Below are 16,687 nucleotides of genomic sequence, written 5' to 3' on the forward strand. Positions count from 1 at the left end.
AGAAGTCAACATTACAAGCATAAAACCAGAGTAACTGCAAGAATGATTCCAGGCCAATTAAGGTTCAGTAAACATTCAGCATCTGTGGGTTCCTTATGGTTTTTATTAAGCCAGAATGAAAGGTTTATGCACGTAATTCTGTACCATTTTTTCTTTTATGCTTAAAATAAGAACTGTCTCCCTAAAGGTCTCCCAAGGTCTGAATCACTCACTGCATTTAATCACTTTTGTTGTCTTTCCTTCTTCTTTGCAGCAATTTTGCCTGAGTACTCCTGGGACTGGTGTTGCATTACAGATTCATCAATGATTTGCTGCTTACTCTACATTATCCCACAAGTGCTGAGGCAAACAGTTCCTTGCCAGGATCAAATAATCCTCTATATTCGCCTGCAGTTTAAAATCTTGTTAATGTTGACACTTCTGACGAAAGCTCCACATTGACGCCGGAATGTGTGAAAACCTGCAGGCTTTGGTGACTGCCACATAAACAGGTACCCAGGGCACAAAGTTTTTTCTAGGTCCTCTATTTGCCCACAGGGACATAATCAACTTCGGCGACATCTTTACCAGAAACAACGTCAAACAGAACAGCTAACACAGCCTGTCTGTCTGGAGGTGATGTTGCCGATGGGTGACAGAGAGACTGCTTGCTATCCTATGCTGCTAAACCAGCGTGTCCAAGGATTTTGCTCTAAAGTCAATTAACTTTAATGGAAAGACTCCAAATTGCTTCAATGATCTTTGGACCAAGCTCAATAAGAACTAATTAGGTCTCCATTCCAAAGGTTAGTTGTCAGAATTTTAATGGATTTTTTTGGTTTGTTTGTTTGTTTTTAATATTGGACAAGAGGGTCTTTTTTAATTATTTAGAGGAACTGACATAATTTGGAAAGCCATAAGTTGCAAATACAGATGCCAGTATTTAAAAAATTAATTTCAGGTAAACAGACAAGTAAAAAAAAACTACACACTGTGCAAATGTCCCCCACTTCATGGGGACAAAGGAAACACAAAGTAAAGTTAGTGACACCTGTAATTTAGTTCTGTGGTATTTACTACACTCCACAGCCATACCAAACCTTGCATGTGTTTTACATGAGTACAGCTAGGTTTACTGACAATAGCCATTTCTGACAACAAAATCTAGGACCAGGGCTGGACTCTTCAGAGCTTATCTCACTCCATCTGCTGAAAACTCTTGACACAGGAGAAGACGATATGTCTGAAAAACTTACCACAGGAGAGAACCTACTTGAAGAAAGACTGCAATGAAGGTTCCTCATGAGGGAGTGATACCACAGCAAAGGCCTGTGCAGTCTCAGCACTTTCTACAATTTATTTATTCTGTCAGCAGATCATCACCTGCAAATCAAATTAGAAAATGCTCAAAATCTGAAAGTCACAAATTACACCAAAGTCATTTATGTCACAATTTTCCTCCTACTTTTCCTTCCTTTCTTTTTCTGTAAATCACAGGAAATACTAGCACAATTCAAAGCACAATAAATATAATCTAATCTAATTGCATTTATAGCATACAAGACAGGAAACAGAGATGTAGTTCTTCACTATGAATTGGTCAGAAAACAAAATGATTTAACTTGAAATGTAGTGTTCAAAAAAAAGACCTAAATTCACTCTTTGGATACTAGAGCCCAAATTCTCTCTGGCACTAACAAAATGTCATGTAAATTTCTGGAAGAACAAGGTCTGCACTTTTGCTGCTGAGTTCTGAAGACCTGGTTATAGGAGGGGAGGAGAGTTTGTCTTGGTGGCATAGTGGAGGGGATGAGAGGAAAGTCGTAGTTCACACCCTCACATGGTGTATACAAAGGCAGAGACTCAAAAAACTTTTCCTGTGGACAGGGACTGCTCTTCTTTCTCCCTGACAGGGACTAACCCCCTTGAAATGCAAAGAGAGTAAAGGAGGGTTGCTCCCCTCTCCTCCATCTCCTGTCCACCTTGCAGTCACCAAAGGAACAAGTTCAAATTAACTCTGGCACAGAGATTTACCACAGGCTGTACAACCTGCCCCTTTGCCAGAGGCCTTGGCAGCTGAAATGAGTGCCTGTTCTGTACCTGCTCCAAGTCAAGGTCACTCACTGTCTTAGAGCAGATGAGATACCAGGATACAATTATGATGTTACCTGATGGAAGTCAGAGCGGGCACAGGAATATGCCCACACATCACTTGTTCCATGTCTGGACACAAACCCTTGGCAAACAGATTTGGTCTGAAGTGCTGGGCTGAGGGCTGGGCTGCAGTTCACAGTCTCTTGCAGAGATTCAAGTTGACTGTGCAGTTCTGGTGTTTAGAAACAGTGACACTTGACTTGAGCTGAAGACAACGAAGATGTGGGCATACAGCCTTTCTGAAAACCAGTTTCTCAACAGTCAGAGTCATAGAACCATAGAATGGTTTGGGTTGGAAAGGACCTTAAAATCATGGAATTCCAATCCCTCTGACAGAGACCTCTTCCACTAGACCAGGTTTCTCTAAGCCCCATCTAACCTGGCTTTGAACATTTCCAGGGATGGGGCATTAAAAACTTCTCTGGACAAGGTCTTGTAATAGCACTGAGCAATAGTTACTCAGACTTCGAATTAATAGACGAACAACAAAAATATTTTGGATTAATATGAAGAAAAATTGGAAGAGTTTGGATGCACTACATCCTTGCACCAAACCCAGACTAAAGTCTCAATTAGGATGTGTAAGCATCTTTGCAACCTGTGTGAAAAACAATAACAAAACTTGCATGAAATTATGCCCAGTCAATCAGAATGATCCATAATGTGGAAGTTTTTAACAAGCTGATGCCCAACATTTTTGACATGTTTTAAAATAAGCCATCCTGATCACCCCTGTAGAGGCGAGTGCTTCTAAACTTAATGGCTCTCCAAAGAGGAGAAGTCATAAAGATTTAGTGACTCAGTAGACATGACTGCACAGACTTCAGCTGTCAGCTTGGAAATGACAAATGATTTGTTAATAAAAAAGCCTTCTTTTTGTATTATTTTTTGCCAATGGAGTGAAAACAGAGCATTGATTAAGCAATCCAAACTGAGAAAATTCCATCCAAATTGGATGCGAGCTTTCAGACCATCAGCTTCAGACTGGGTTTCAAGGCTTTGAAATACAACTTCTGCTTGTTGCTTGATGCTTAAAGATTCCTATCCTGGAGCCACAGACAATAATTGATGTCAAGCTGACACTGTAGTTCACAGATGAATTTCAGTTGTGTGGGCTCAACACTTGTGTGAAAAAATGCTTTCTGTCTCAAATGCTACGAACTGAGAGAAAGGATTAATAGAGATATCAACAAAAAAAGTTCTCTGCGCAAATAGAGTATGGCTGAAGAATACCAATAGCCCAACATGCTACTGACTCAAAATCACCATTCTCTTGCACCTGTCAGATGAAATCATTTGTACAAAAATTCAGATTGAGCATTTCACTCACAATATTAGGTTTCTGCACAGCTAAAATTCTAAACTCATATCCTGTGGAATAATTTTATGGAACTCACCTTACATTTTTAACAGTAAATAAAAACTAGCTATCTAGAGGTAATTAAAAATATTTGCAGTTTTTTCTCCCCTTGCAGAAAAGAATTAAATTTTCCAGGGGAGCTTTAAATACAAGTTTTGGCACTCACAGATATTAAATTTTGAGTGACTCATATTCTCATTCCCTTGTGAAGCTACATTACTAGACTGTATTTCCCTCAATTCATCACAGAATAGGCTATGTCCACAGCTATAAAGCAGACATAGTGGCATGTCATGGAACACTAGGTCCAAAGAGGAAAACAGGCCCCTAAGTACAACAGGAGCAGTAAGCATCTAAATTGTAATACTCAGAAGGCATTATAGAGCCTTATTAAAATTAAAAAATGTATAAATTTTTAAGTTGACTATTTGGCATCTGGGGAGGGGGTGGCGGTTATTAAAATAAACTTGCAAAAAACCCCATGCCCTTTCACTACAAATATCCAAACACACCCATAGAAAACTGCTGCAAAGAAAAATTTTCACCTTAATCAGGTCAGTTTGTCTAGATGACTGCTAGGTAAATAGCTATGCCATTTCCTTTGTATTGCAACTCCTGCTCCAGGAAAAATTAACATAGACATATAAGCCAAGTCAAAAATATGCTTTATTTTTAACAGATAAGCATTGAAAGAAATGGTATGTTTTTTTCAACTAGCAATCTGTACATTTTACACATTCAAAAATTAAATCGGTTATTTTTGTGTCTCTGGATTTTAAATCGACACCAATGATTTTACAGCCTGTTAACAAATGGATTGTCCCTGATGCAGCAGAATCATCTTCCTGAATAGTTCATGCAGGACTACAGATTCTAAGGTTAAGATCCTGTTTTCTGAAAATCTTGCTCAGAAAACAAGCACAGATACGGGAAGGAGCAGATTTCCCTCGCTTTGATTTATTAGTCCTATTTAACCTATTATCTCCACATTCTTGATCGAAAAGTTTCTAATTATTTGAATACCTCCCTCTTCCTTGGGGAAAAAAACAACAAAACAACAAACCCACACAAACTCAGAACAATCGGGATAAGAGAACAAAGATTTGTGTTGATTGTTTTAGAAAAGAAACTGAGGAAAAAAACATTATCAGTGACAAAATTGTTTGGATTTTTTTGTTGCTATTGAAATGAATTACTGAGCACAAGATTTGTTGGGTGAGTAACTGCAAAACTGCAACACTGGTGCCAGGGGAGACCTTCTTGTAGGACTCTTTGCAACACTGTGGTGGTACCTGGAATTCTGTTCATAGTCTGAGCACCATCTTGATCAGATTTTCCTTGAAATTCCTTAATATAACATTATGCAAGCACTTCTACGAGATTTGTTGTTCTTTTTGTGAATCATAGGCTCAAAGAATGACTCATAGAAGGGTTTGTGTTGGAAGGGATCTTGAAGATCATCTAGTCCCAACCCCCCCTGCCCTGGACAGGGACACCTCTCACTAGACAAGGCTGCTGAAAGCCTCGAACACTGCCAGGTTTGTACCTCCCTGGACAACTGTTCCAGTGTTTCATCACCCTGACAGTAAGGAATTTCTTCATAATTACAATTATACTAAGAACTATTTCTTTCTAAATAGAATACATAGCCTGAGAGGGAAGTAATAGCTCTGTATATACATGAAATGACACACTTCAAAACAGAATTCTGCTTCCATTTCTTCCCTGCTTTGATGTGAAGATGACATAGCAGGTAAGTACTGAAACATAAACAGATTCCTCACTAACCTTTCCTGCATCTTTCTGACACACACAGAAGTGACATTCCAGCTGACTTTCATCAGTCAAACTTAGATTCATGATGCTGTTGAAGTAAATGTGTGTAGTTACACGTGAAAGAGATTTGAAGAGGGTTTTTTCATTCTCACAGCAAAAAGTTACACTATTCAAAGTAATTGTGTCCATTAGAAACAAAAAATTATTATTTTCACTAGCTCATTGTTTTAAATATATTTCATAATTTATTTGTAGTGGAAAAAGGATTTATAAGTAGAAACCACAGGAGAGTCAAAATTCAGGTCACATTTGTGCAGCTTACCAGCTAATCTGAAAATCTAAATCTACTGAGACTTTCTGATATCTTCTCAGAACTGTGTGTCATATTACTTATGAATAGACTCAACTCAAAAGAAAGCTTCTAAAATACAAAAAAATATTTTCTGCATTGTCATCTATTTCTTTGTTCAGTCTGTTCATCTCTTTTGCTTAATATTTGCAAATTAACTAAAAAATTTGGTTTTGACCCATCTACTCCCTCCTCCCTGTGACAGATTAATGGCTAATGCATAATCCCACTAGATTGGCTATAAAATGCAATGGCTGCAGTAGAGATCACACCACACTTTCTCCTTTTACCAATTCCTTTGTGTATGGTGACAGATTGTTAAAGTGAAACAGCAGGAAGATAAATGAAATTTTGTCTCCTTTCATTCCCAGTATCCTACTGAAATTTCCTACTCCTACTAACTACTGTAGTGGATGAAAATAAGAAAAAAAACCTTCCTGTAACTGAGAAACTTAAAAGTCAAGGGGACTGGGTGCAGCTACTGGTTGTGCCCCAGATGAGTGACACTGGCTTTTTTCCCACCTTTCACAGTAACCATGAAAACGATGTTTGCTTCCTTTGGCGCTGAATCTATTTTACATATTTCAGTTGCAAGCTCTTTGGGGCACAGTCAGCTGCTAAATATGCTTTTCTACTGTTAGTGCAACACAGCCATGACACATCTTGAGACCTAACAAAAAATCCAAGTAATAACTTGTTACCAAGGAATTTTTTCCATGCAACAATTTAGTTCTGTGAAAGACCATTTTCCCAAGCACTCACAACAGTACTTGTACATTTGCAAATCACCATCATGCCAAAAGAAAATCTAATATTACTTAAAAGACAGAAATAAAACATGAGTTGATTGGCAAAAAGGCTATTAGAGAAATACTGGGCACCTGAACAAATCCCTGCATTCTTCAGTTTCCAAGCAGTTTCATCTTCCAAAATGTTTTGCATGTCTTTTGATACTGCATGTGTATCTCTTAAACAGCTTTTACAGCACAGCTAAAAAAGCCACCACTGTGAAAAAATGCTGCACGTGGTGAAAGTACTTCAAGGAATGTAGGAACCCTAATCTGCAACCCCTTTCTCTCACAAATAATCTTCATAGCTTTGATTCTGCAGGAGTAGGAAGGATTATTCATATAAGAGAGAAGTAGGCATGGGAACTTAAGAATTGCACTAACATAGTAAAGCATTGTAAAATGACAATAAAAATGGTATTTAAACTCTCTTGAGTTATCCCTGTTCTGCAGTACAGAAAAGGGACAGTAAATTGGACAAGTACCTTTTACAAAGCTGCAGCCAGCAACCAAGCAGGACCTTGTAAAATGGAGGTACTGGAAATAAGCAGAGTTCACACAATGCCAAAAGTACTGTCCACAAGCTAGAAACATCGAAGAAGTCAGGAAGTACAAAGATAAAGTTTGAACTCCCATGAACTGACTTCTGTCCTGCAAATTGAAAGCACAGAGTAAAAAGCTCTTTGGTAGTATAAACAGAAAAAAAAACATCCCACAAGAAAAAATTGTGTGCCACTGTGGAGGAAGTATGGAAAAGAGATAAAAGACAACACAAGGAAGGCCTCAACTAAGTATTTTCCCCCCAGTTTTCAACTAGAAATTTTTCAGTTAAATATACAAACAAAGATGGGGTGAATAATAACAATGTGGATATGCAAATAGAAACTACCACAGCTAGCAAAAAACTCGATTCAAAAAGTTAAATGCTTGAAATCTGATTAATCATCATCTCAACACTTTTAAAAATTTCTCTCACGTGTAATGCTGGTTCAGTGACAAATATTTTTAATGGCACCATCTAGTTGGGAGAGTGAAGCTAAAAAATAGTAGATATTGTTTCTTTACTTACAAAAAAATCTGTGAAGAAAAATAAGAGGAGACGGCAGTTGGGAAATTACAAGTGATTTCATTGGATCTCATTGGTATGAAAGGCTTTAAAACACACTTAGAGAAAGACAATATATAAAAACAGAGAGGTAAATGAAAAATGGGATAAAGTGCAACAGGAATTTAGCAAGAGGATACCATACAAATCATCCATATAGTTTTGTTAAATGAGGTAAAAGATTTTGTGAACAAATGAAGTGTAATAGATCTCATCTTTCAGGACTTTAGCAATGCATTTGACATTGTTTTATACGCTATTAAGGAATCGGAGGACTGAGAGTTTTTGCATAGTTAAAAAACAGCTAAAGGAGAAGTAAGAGCAAGTAAGTGCCATTAAGAAGGGATGTATTGAATCAATTAAGATTAGCAGTGGGTCTTCAGGATCCATTCTGGAGGTTACAGTTGTCCTCCCACAGCTCTTGATCACTGTGACCAAGGTAGAAGAGTACCTACGCACTCTAATGTCAATAGAGTTGTGAAATTATCCAAATGGAGTGGCTTGAAGATGTGAGCCAAAGAAATGGGGTAACCAACAAGGCCCAGGGCAGAAAGTGAAAACTTAACCTGGGAGATGACCCCGTAATGACAAATGAGGACCATAGTTGTCAATGAGAGAGTGACTAAACAGGTAACATGATGAAAAAGGCAAGTGAGGCTGTAGGATATGAGAATGGGTATTTCCAGTAGAACCTGGGAGACAAGGAGATTTCCCATCCAAAGACACTAACAGAGCTGAGGTGATTTGCACAGCAAGGGAAGAGCTAACTAGGCATATAACTGCTGCCTTGAAACGCCTTGAGGAAGATTCTAGCCTCCAGGTAGAAGTAGTATTATCTAATTCAAGGAGCAACAAGAGCATGTCGAGGGAAGGCAGCGTACATGCCACACACTCATCTAGGCTGTACAGAAGGGAAGCAGCTATAAGCCTATGAGCTTCTCAATTAGTCTCTCAGACAGAAGACTGGAGGCAAAATTACAGCCTTGGAGTTGGAGTGAGACACACAACTGGAAGTATCACATGCTGCAACACCCTCTACAACTGCCTGGACCCAATGCTTGCACCCACTGGTCACAGAGTGTCCTCTAGCTCTTCCATTATTAGTGTGGTATGTCCGTGGTTTCATTTTGGGGGACATATCCAACACACCATTCAGTTTTTCACGTACACTTTTCATTACAAAATCCATGTAAAACTAATTACACAGATAAAGGTCTTTGCGATAATGCAGGCTACTTGCAAGTGAAAATAAATAGAAGAATGTAGAGCCCAAGATGATTGGAACAGCTAGGCTAGAGCTCACACAAATAAAACTTTAATAATAATTAAGTGCTTTGTGAAATAATTAATTAATAATAATTACTCTGTGAAATAATTCAGGGCAAACTGGAGAATTGTTCCTAAATTATTAGCTGCTTAGAAGAAGTTTGTCAGATGGGTGCTCTAAAGAGAAATATAACAGAAACTGTATTTTTAGAACTTGTGGAGAGATGCATTTCTCCTGAAGAGAGTGAAGATTTGGCATTTCATATGAGCAGAGATGATCTGTCCCAAACATTCTTGTTTGCAAATGATGACTACTATATTACTCACTTTGTCTTGGCACAGTCAGTCAATAGAGGGAGTGCAACAGAATAAAAAAGCCCTTTCTCTATTTGCTGGTAACATTTTTAGCACATTTAAGGAGAAATCTGAAGAATCATAGTAATTTCTGCACCCTAGAAAATGTGTTGAGCAGAGAGAAAAGGACAGAGAGGACATCAGGAGTTGCAAAATACAAAACAAAACAAAACAAAAGTCTCCAAAAAAGGAATGTGAAGTAATAATCCTTAAAATACAATGTAATAACATATTTGAAAGAACCTTTCCAGGAAATGGTGCCTATTTATACCCATCATACTTACTTGAAAACAAATCAGTGGATACTAGACTAAGGATAAATCCAATCCTTGTATCCAAAGTAATAAATTCAAGGGATTAGCCAGGACAACAGCATTTTTTATCAAACAGAATTCATTTGTATCCATCCTCACATTACAAGAAAAGTAACTCTCTCCTAATTAGCAGATCTTGAATATTAACCTTTTGTCTTGACTGCAATCACTTCGATTAGTGGTAATGTTCAGCCTCCTCAAAACTTCTTCTTTCATAAATTGACTATTCCCATGGTAACAGCTGCTACTTTCATTCTATAAACACCAAGAAAATGTGATTTCCTTTATAGCAGTGGGCCAGGCTGGCGGTGCAACTTTGGCCTTTGTCAATGCTTTTTTCAGATAAAACTGTTTATTCCAGAAGAAGAGGAAACAGGTGCAAGCACAATTCAGGAAGCAGTTGTTGACTAATCCACGAAGCAGATTTGGCAATGCTTTGAAAGGAAGCTGTCAGACAGCCTACCTGCAATGCCAATATGTTCCGTGGCTGCACGAGGGAAGGACAAGCACATCCAACAGCAGCCACCAAACCTAAATCAGTATTTTCTGTGAGTCGTTGTTTGGAGAGCATTTTGTTTCCTTTTTGCTTGTTTCATCTGTGGCTCCACAAACAGTAGCAAGACATCAGCTTAATATCCCCACAAGAATAGTTGAGAAATGTAAATCAAGGATTTTCATTCAAAGAATATTGAACTTTAGCCAAAAAGAACACAAATTCATTGCTGAGATGCTGACACAGCTTTAATGATTGGTGTCTTCATCTTCAATGCTCACAAGGTCTGTAAACAAAGCCCTAATTTCAGCTGAAGTGAATTCCCAAAGTAGCATCGACTTTGGTGGGACCAGCAAACATTCACAAGAAAGGTACTTCTTCCCTAGCGAGTCATGAACAATTTTTCTGAGTTTATCAAATCTGAAGCTTTTTCCAGAAAACCCAGCTGTTGCCTATGAACTCATCTGATACCTTTACCTTCTTTGAAACTGAAGGTTTCCAAGTCAATCTGTCACGGTGAGAATGGATTGAGATTCACATCTACTTCTCCTGCAATCCACTGAAATAATCAAGTTTTCCCTTAGTCACAAATGTAAAATTCTGTCAGAAAATAGAGCTGCAATTTTCCAAAGTTAGAATTGCATGCTCAGTTTCTTAAAATGGTTTTTAAAATACATTTTTAATTTTTTTATGAAATTTTTAGCACTCACATAAAGGACTGGCAGACAGCAAAGAGACTGAAAAATTAAACACAACTCTAGAAGCCTTTATTTTTTCCTTCTGCTTAATTTCTCATTAACCCTTTCAACACCAGACCAGGTGACTGCTTTCCTTGCCTTACATACTTTTCATTCTAAGTATAACCAATCCCTGTTGTTAATTAGGCACTTTGAAAACTTGAACACTGTTTGGCATCAGGCCTACTCTTTTTAGCCAAAACTATCAAGCATTTGAGGACAGAAAAAACATGGATCTGCTTTTATGAAAGTGAACGGTCAATGGCTGCAATTGTGCAGCCTATATAAACTCTGTCTTTGCTCATTCAAGCAGATGTTAAGATTGCTCAGAAATGGACTAATTTCTGACCCTCATGTCTGAGCACTTATCATGCTTCTATATCTGCATATTTTGTTGCCATCGGTAGGTACCAAACCCAATTCCAAAACTAAAGCCCACAGCTTCTCTCAGTGTAGCTGAAAAGGAAAATTACACTCGTCAGGAATGAATAGGAGGCTGTAAATATATTGCAAGCACTAAGCTGCTGTATTTATATTTACATGAGTATCACACTGCATGCCATTCAGATTCAAAACCTCATTCTGACACACGATTATAATCAAAAAGGGGCCAAATTAAATCTCTCAGTTCTGGGCTCACGTTGGGGAAGTCTGGGTTTGAGCTGGCATCCAGCATTCCAAGCTCATGTTTATTTTCACTCCAGGTCCAAAAAAAAATTGGTGAATAATCCACAACTGCTCATCCAGAAAAGATTCCAAAGGCTTGCCAAGTTCTAGGCTATATTCCATGGAAAAAACCAAGTGCACAGAATTATTGGCAAGAGATGCCTCTATCCACGCTCAATTTGCACATGTTCTAGGGTGGTTCTCAAAAATGGAACAACCTTGGGAAAAGAAGTACAAAGGAATTAATTGAACCCTACCTGAGAATGTCATGAATACCCCTCAACTTTAATGCAAAGGAACACCAAAAAATAATTCAAAGTAAGCAAAAAACCCAAAAGTATTCAAAGTAATCAAAAAAGTAACCAAAAAATGACTGATCAATGAAAAGAAGGAAATGGTTGGTAGGAAGGGTTGTCTGTAAGACTGGCAATATGATGGCAACAAAATCATTTTACGGGAAAACTCGTGTTCTGACGCCACAGCCCAGTTTTGCAATCGTGCTACAGGCACCAGGATTGTTCAGGTACTGCACCCACATCCCACAATACTAGTCCACACCCTGTTTGGTGCCTTTCTCTGTAGTCTGGCCCATCTTCCACCTTGCACTTTCTACCTGCATTAGCCCTGGAGTCTGGAGAGGCAGAGGAAGCAAGCAGTGCTTATTTTCCACTTTCCTCAAGGTCTGTTCTTTCTCAGCAACAAAACACCAGAGCAGAGCAGCTGTACCTGTACAAGGATTTGTGGATCATAGTGAGTTCAAGGACTGGTTAGAGCCAAGCTGGAAAGTCCCATACTGCAGAAGAATAGATAGAGAGGAGGAGATCCCAACTACAATGCCTTTCAAATTAAATCCCTAGAGGGTGAGTCCTGGCTTCTTTCTTACCACCCCTGCAACATCAGCTCAGATCTCACAGGAAGCAGGCTAGGGAGGAGACCACTGTCCTGACCCACAAGTCGTATAAATCCTACTCACTCTTTGGCTCAGGAATATTAATACAATTGCCATATTTAGTGTCTTTACCATACTTAAAGAAAAAAAAAAAAGTAATATGGGGGATTCAGTATGTTGGTTTGTCTTCATACTTCTTTTAAGTGTCTCTAGCTCCTGCAAAGCAGTGCATCACAGGCCCTTCCTACCTCTTGCTAGGGAAACATAAACAGCATCCCTGCACCGCTCCTTAAGTTTTGAGGGTTTTTGCATGTTTTCACCATATATTAATGGAACTTGTCCCACACCAATTGGTGAGCTAATTGCTGTCAAAGCAGCTGGTAAAACATGCCTGAAAAAAATATTTGGCATCTTTATTTCATGTGAGGGGAATGTAAGAGGAAAATTATGTCTTTTCCATTTTCCAAGGGCTGAAACAAAAGTTAAAGCAAGCTTTTATGATCAGCAGAGTTTGAGGAATAATTACCTAGTTCCAGTGGATGCATACCTTGCATCTAGCTCCATCTAATTCCCTCCTCCATGGGTTATTTGCCTCGTGGGCATGCCACGTGCTGGGGGCTCCTCAACTGACAGCATGCTATCAATCTGCTCCAGGCATCGGTGCTCAGAGAGCAGTGCTGTGAAGCAATTTAAGATACCAAAACCAGGAGCAAACTCCTAAGGTACTCATGATAAAGAGGTAACATTTTTTTCTGTATTCCCTGCAGTTATCTTGGAGGGATGCTGGCACAGTAATGTCCTCAGTGGGAAACTACTGCTCAGTGCTGACTTCCCAGTGTTGGCCACCTTACATATTCAAGAAGAGAGATAGATAGCACAGTGTTATAAAAATTAACAACAGCACCAGAGGTCTGTGTGACGATCAGACCTCGAAACGTGACACTGCGGAAGAGATGCTGCACTGGAGCTATTCAGGCAGAAGGCTCCACATTTGGAGAAGCAAGAAGAGCTTGCCAATTGGCATTCCAGCAGTTAGTTGCTGGCCAAGATTTTCAAGGTTGAACTTTATGCCCGTAGCTTCACAAAGGTCACACTTAGCAAACTGTTAGGGCTTAACAGACCAAGGATGCATTTGGCTCTTATTCCAAGGCCCTTTCCTTGATATTAACATTGATGACAGTGGAACAAACATCTCAATCGCCGCACAGAAAGGCCAATGCACAAATGTGCTATACTCAACATATGGAAGAAGTCTGAAGCCTTTCAAACCACTTAATGAGAAATCTGTGGATACCAACAGCAGAAGGAAAAATCTAAAATGGGAGGAAGAAGCCTATACCCCACCATCCTAATTTATGTTGTTAGAGAGGAAAGTACACGGCAATGTTAGCTATGCTGAGGATTTTCAAAAGTTGCATATATTTTTGGTTTTCTTTCAAAAATAGTGTTTCAATGAATATGCATCATGCTGGGTTTGTGGCACTGGTAGTGTGGCGATCACCATGGTACCTGAGCACTCAAGCCAATGATCAACCAGCGGAGCAAATGAAACAGAAGCTGAGAGCCAAAAGGCACTGTGACAAGCTCTTCACAGGTCTCATGTATCCCACAGCATCTCTGTCTAGACTTCTACTCCTGCAAGCTTTCCACTGTCTATCTTCCCTGCTCTTAGGAGAACCAGATCTTTTTTTCCAAACAGTGCTAAGGGATACACAGATCTGACTGGCTTAAGAGAAAGAAGGACCCCCAACAAACAAACTTCAAAAACCAATACACAAATATTTTCCTCAGGAAAACACTGTTTAAGCACAGAGTAAGGAAAAAATAATTTTCATTTCCATAAATTGATTATGAATTGACAAACTGTGTTACGTCTGCCCTGCTATCAACCTAGTCTTTAAAATTACTGTTCCGAAGAAAGAAAACAAGTCTTTGCTCACTAAGGAAATGATCTTTCAAGAGACTCATGCAGACCATACTTGAACATCACTGTTAGTTTTATCTAATAATAATGAAAAGAATACATAAAAACATATGGCTATGTGCCCTCTTGAAAAAGATCAGAGATTGCATCAGCCCCTCTCCACACTGCAAATGAGCAATAAGTTAACACAACTCTGATGATGTTAGTTTAACGTGTGCATACAACTAGTGTGAGCTTTTTCTGGCTTGTGATGCTTAAGAAGAGGCCTCTGGATTTTAGAAAAAGAAATCGTCTGTTGAATTATCTACCTCTCACTGTTTTGTTTTCTCTACAAAGTCTCTGAGGGGCACGGGAAAGCTGAGGGCCTTGCATGCAGGCCAACTTGACAAAGGTTAAATCCTTTCAGTACTGGGGAATTGTGCAGCTATAATAAAACGCTTGCTGAAGGAGTTTCCTGTTTTCCATCACTAATCAAGGCAATGATACTGCATTCTAATTAAATTGCTGTCACGTGGAGTTTTTCCTCTTTGCTGTAGCTGCTTCAGTTAGGAGGTAGTTACATCCAGTTTATCCTTTAAAACAGGAGTAGGTTTTGGGGACAAGGCCCCATTACCAGCAATGAAAATCCAAGTGTTCACTTTCTAGTGCAGTTACAGTATGTTGTGCTACCACTGTGCCTCAGCAGCAGCAGCAGTTTGGAAGCAGATATGAAGCGCTGCACCACCCACCTATATTTGACTGTGAAACTCTGGATTAAAGCTCACTCTAAGCATCAGCCTGATTCTGTTACCTCTCCTGGGTCTAAATTATATCCATCACTGTCATCTCTAAAGATTCAGATCCTCTGTGCACTTCATCAGGCATTATAATCGAAGCTAATGAAAGACATGTTTGTTTAGCTGTTGTAAATGGCTTTGAAGATCTTGGCTTCAGCCAGGGTGATGAATTAGGGATGTCAGCTGGGCAAACAGTTTAATTTGGAATGAATTTAGCCAAAAAGGATTACTGAAAAAGCAATATGGATTTTTCAAATTCATATTATTTCACATACTTTAATAGTAAATATTTCACCCTCTCTTAACGTCTGAGTCACCAGGCATAGAACTGGAACAATCAGCAATGACACCAGCTCCTCAAACACAAGACCAACTTATAATAAACAGGTGTGAAAAGCCACATTTTGATTGCAGGAGGGAGCACAGCCCTCAAACAGTTTATCCCCCAGCTGACTACACTTCTGCCTAACAGCGTTTCTGCAAAGCAGCTTGAACGTGGTAATTAAAGCATTTTATGACAAAACTCAGAAACCAACAACTGCAAAGAACTATTCCATAACAGTTATTTATTAGAAGTACCAGGCTTTTATTTTCCCTGGTGCATTTTCAAATGAATTAAAATAATAACTTAAGGGGAAAGAAAACTATCTTTAAATAGTGGTGGGTTGTTTTTTTCTCTCACAGATAATTTAGAGTCAGGAGGAATCCAAAATAATGGCATGACTGTTGAAAATTACAGGGTAAGTTTGGAAACCTCTAGAGGTCATCTAGTTCATCCTCATGCTCAACCCAGTGCCACCTTAGAACAGATCATTCAGAATTAAAAGGGAAAGAAAATAATTTAAAGCAAAAAGAAGGAAAAAAATAGGTCTTCCTCTACCCCCTTTTGCATCAGAAGGAAAAAAATGCAAGAAAATATTTTCTTGAAACATAGAGTTGTTCTGTGTTGTCTGTGAGTATGACCAACCTGGCAAAAGAGATGAAAGCTGCCACCTTTGGTTGACCAAGTTCCCTTTCTCCCTCGATGCAGGTAACATTTAGCACAACGTGTGGCAAGCTCTGACTCAGTTGCCAGCACTGCCTTGCCACACTGCTGGCCAGAAAAGGCTGGGAAAGCTGCGTGTTCAGCTCCAGTGACAGGGAAAATGCTCCATATCATTCATTAGCAGTCTGCTCCAAGTTAATTAAGGAATGGAGCTGACAGCTGCTGAAGCGGGTTCCACCCCATCTTTTCCTGGGAAAGCAAGGCCTCCAGGGCAGGGCCTGGACTGCACAGCAAAGAAGAATAGGGTGGGGGAACCTTGCAAGATCTCAGCGAAACCCCGATGACTCATCAGAAAGTAAAACGTTTCTATTTTGGCAAGAGGCTGAAATAGCAGCCCTGGGTTGTGCTGCAGCACAGCAATAAATTACTTTAAGTGCCCGGGACAAACTCCTGGGCACACTGATATTCCTAACAGCAGGGGCTGCTTCACATCTCATTAAGCAAAGGGGTTTACATGAAAGCAAAGGGGTTTACATGATAATTAACACATTAATTAGCAGCATCTTTTTCACAGGTGAAACTTTGGCTTGAGATTTCAACATTTTTAGGCAACTGTTCTGTGAGTGGAAGTTAAGGAACAGTTTATTATGACCCAAGGTGACAAGGACTTACAGGCAGAACTGGCACAGGAGTATCCTTGTCTGTGTGCTGGAGGACACTGCAACCCAGTGATGGCCTTTCCCATAACTTGCTTGGAAGGAGGGCCTCCTTC

Source organism: Prinia subflava, chromosome 1, assembly GCF_021018805.1.
Source record: "Prinia subflava isolate CZ2003 ecotype Zambia chromosome 1, Cam_Psub_1.2, whole genome shotgun sequence".
Classification (NCBI taxonomy): domain Eukaryota; kingdom Metazoa; phylum Chordata; class Aves; order Passeriformes; family Cisticolidae; genus Prinia; species Prinia subflava.